Raw genomic sequence first — 3,500 nt, forward strand, 5'->3', positions numbered from 1 at the left:
AGCAGACTTGTGGGATAAGACTAAGCATTGAGTTTGACTATAAATTTGTTTAAAAAAAAAGTGGGAAGAAGATATTTCAGATTGCAAATTCATATCATTACCTATTGTTTAATCTCTGATGTAGACTTTGATTCAAAAACAAGACAGAGCAAAACAAACTACACGTGCTGACAATTTCTTTTTCAACATATCTTGATTACATGTTTGATCAATTTCAGTCTGAAGAAGTTGGTAAAATTCTTCAATTGCATCATCATTGGCTTTAGTGGTTGTTGCATAAATTTGAATATAGTGGGTTAACTGGTTTTCTTTGTTGTTATTGTTAAGTGCCTTCGAGTCAGTTCCAACCCATAGTGACCCTGTATAGGGTTTCTGAGGAATAGCTGGTGAGCTTGAATGGCTGACTTTGCAGTTCAAATGGCTTTGCAGTCTGGTGCATTAACCCAGAGTGCCATACCAGGACTCAGATGTTCCTTGTAGGCATATGGATATTATCCTATCATAGACAGTGTTGTATCTCATGATTGCTCTTGATATGTTCTTTTGGATGATGAATTCAATACAATTCCTCTTCAATTTGTCCTTCCCAACATAGGAAACCATAAGACTGTCAGATTCAAAATGGCCATTTTAGCTCACTAATGCCTAAGATATCGAAGTTTATATGTTCCATTTTATTTTTGACAATTTCCAAGTTTCCTAGATTCATACTTCATGCATTCCATGTTCCAATTATTAATCATTCATGGTCAGATGGCCTACATTCTACAGCTTCAGGGTCGAACAGAGGAGGCTTTGCTGCTTTACAACCAGATAATAAAACTAAAGCCAACAGATGTGGGATTGCTAGCTGTGATTGCAAATAACATCATTGCCATTAACAAGGACCAAATGTCTTTGACTCCAAGAAGAAGGTAAAATTAACAAATGCAGAAGGAGTAAAGTTTAAGCTTTCCAAGAAACAACTACAGGCTATAGAATTTAACAAGCCTTCACTTGCTATGTACATAAACCAGGCAGAACAATGCCACAAAATATCCTCCAGTTTACAGTCCCAAAGTCCTGAGCATCTCTTGCTTTTGTTAATCCAAGCTGCCCAGCTCTGCCGTGAAAAACAACACTTAAAAGCAACAGAGCTGCTTCAGGATTTTTCCGATCAGCATCCAGAAAATGCAGCTGAAATTAAGCTGACCGTGGCACAATTGAAAATTTCTCAAGGTAATATTTCCAAAGCATGTCTAATATTGGGAAGCATAGAGTAGTTAAAACATAAACCAGGCATGGTATCTGCATTAGTTACCATGTACAACCATGAGGTAGATATTGATAGTGCCATTAAGGTCTTCACACAAGCTCTCCAGTGGTATTAAAACCATCAGCCAAAATCTTCTGCTCATTTGTCTTTGATAAGAGAAGCTGCAAACTTCAAACTCAAGTATGGGTGGAAGAAAGAGGCCATTAGTGACCTAAAACAGCTATGGAAACAAAATGCAAAGGATATTCATACTTTGGCACAGCTTATTTCTGTGTATTCACTTGTAGATCCTGAGAAAGCAAAAGTTCTTAGTAAACACTTGCCCTCGTCAGATAGTATGTCTCTTAAAGTAGATGTGGAGGCCCTTGAAAACTCACCTGGTGCTATGTATGTTCAGAAGAAGGGCAGAAAAGTTTATGGAGATAATCAACCAAAGGAGCAAGGCCAAGGAGATTTGAAAAAGAAAAAGAAGGAAAAACTGCCTAAGAATTATGACCCAAAAGTTAGCCCAGATCCAGAAAGATGGCTATCAACGCAAGAATGTTGTTACTACAGAGGAAGGAAGAAGGGTAAAAAGAAGGATTAGATTGGAAAAGGGACCCAGGGAGCAACTGTAGGGGCTTCATCTGATCTGGATGTCAGTAAAACTGTGAGCAGTCCTCCTACCTTCCCAAGACCTGGAAGTGCAGCAACAGTATCTCACTCTACAAGTAATATCATACCCCCATGACATCAGAAACCTGCAGGGTTGGAAATTTTCCAAAAACGTTGATGCTCCCTTATATATTAATTAGGACTCCCTTTGCATACCCACATTGTCTTCAGATTATGGTGACATTATGCTGATTTAGCACCATTAAAGAACTCAAGGATTTTTAATGTTGCAAGAAGTTGACTCTTGTACCAGGCAGTATTCAGATCTAACAGGACTGTTCGACCCAACTAATAGATGCTTAAGTGGCTATTGTTTCTACTTATGGGTATTACCAGTCATGAATCTTCTCAAAGTAATGAAGTATTTTATAGTCATCCTATGGTATATAAATATTCTACTTGTCTTTCCTTGCTTACAAACCACTTTCTCATTGAAATACTGCAAGACAGACAGACAGATTGGAATGTCTACCCCTGTATTCATTTTATGCTGTTCAAGATATCATTTAATTAAGGTTCATGAGTATTTTGTTGTGATCATATTACTCTGTCCATATTAATAAAGTGCTGCTGTGTTTGACTCTGAACATACCTATTGAAACTTCTTCAAAGTTTTCAGAAAGGCTTTTTGTTACTTTAGGAAAGAAAGGTTAAGAAATGCGATGCTGCCTTTCTGTTTCACATAATCTGTATTTGTGGAGGAAAGTAAAGAAATTCTCTCTAAATAGGAGTGATTTATTATGGCATAACACTTTCTGAGCTCTACAGAAAATAGTCTTTTGATGAGGGTGACAGATATTATTCTTTTTGAATATTTATCCGACTAGCTCTGGTAGCGTAGTGGTTACGAGTCGGGCTGCCAAACACAAGGTCAACAGTCGAAACGACCAGTGGTTCTGTGGGAGAAAGATAAGGTGTTCTGATCCCGTAAAGATTTACAGCCTCGAAAACCCTGTACAGATGAGTCGGAATCGACTCCACAGTACTTAACAACAACAACATAGTAATAATTCTTCATTGTTGTGTTCTTGTTGGGTGCCATCGAGAAGGTTCTGACTCAGTGTTTAGGGTTTCCAAGGAGTGGCTGTTGAGCTTGAACCTCTTACCTTGAGGTTCAAACCAACCTTGCAGCCCAGCACCATACCAGAATCTTGATGAAAATAACCCATAATTGAAAATTTAAAACCAAGGCAAAGCAGCAAAATTTTGACTCTCCATTTAGTCATTGTTACTGTCAAACATTACTGAAACCTTAGTTCAAATAAATATATAAAAATTTTCAAAAGAAGTATTTACATTAAATTTGCTTTTTTGGACAGATGTGTACCCAATGAAGTACATATTTTGTGTATCTATATGTGTGTGTATGCATACCTTTATAAGAACCAATGTGAATACATACATTCATTGTAGTACATTTTAAAATAAAATATTATACCAGTGAGTATGGATTTAAGGGTTTTGAGTGTTGGCTTTTTATTGAGGACTCCTGGTTAGTATGTCTTAAGAGTTTTCTTTTAAGCTGAGTTCTGGAATGCCTCCTGCCCTTATAAGCAGAATCAGAACTAATCTATTGGGATTGATAGAACCA

The 3,500-nt window shown here is 37.2% G+C and overlaps 1 pseudogene; it reads left to right on the forward strand.

Moving 5' to 3' along the window:
* Nucleotides 1–723: 723 nt before the first annotated feature.
* Nucleotides 724–2,027, forward strand: LOC102830659 (annotated as a pseudogene).
* Nucleotides 2,028–3,500: the final 1,473 nt, after the last annotated feature.

The sequence above is a fragment of the Chrysochloris asiatica genome, unplaced genomic scaffold (genome assembly GCF_000296735.1).
Source record: "Chrysochloris asiatica unplaced genomic scaffold, ChrAsi1.0 scaffold00199, whole genome shotgun sequence".
NCBI lineage: Eukaryota > Metazoa > Chordata > Mammalia > Afrosoricida > Chrysochloridae > Chrysochloris > Chrysochloris asiatica.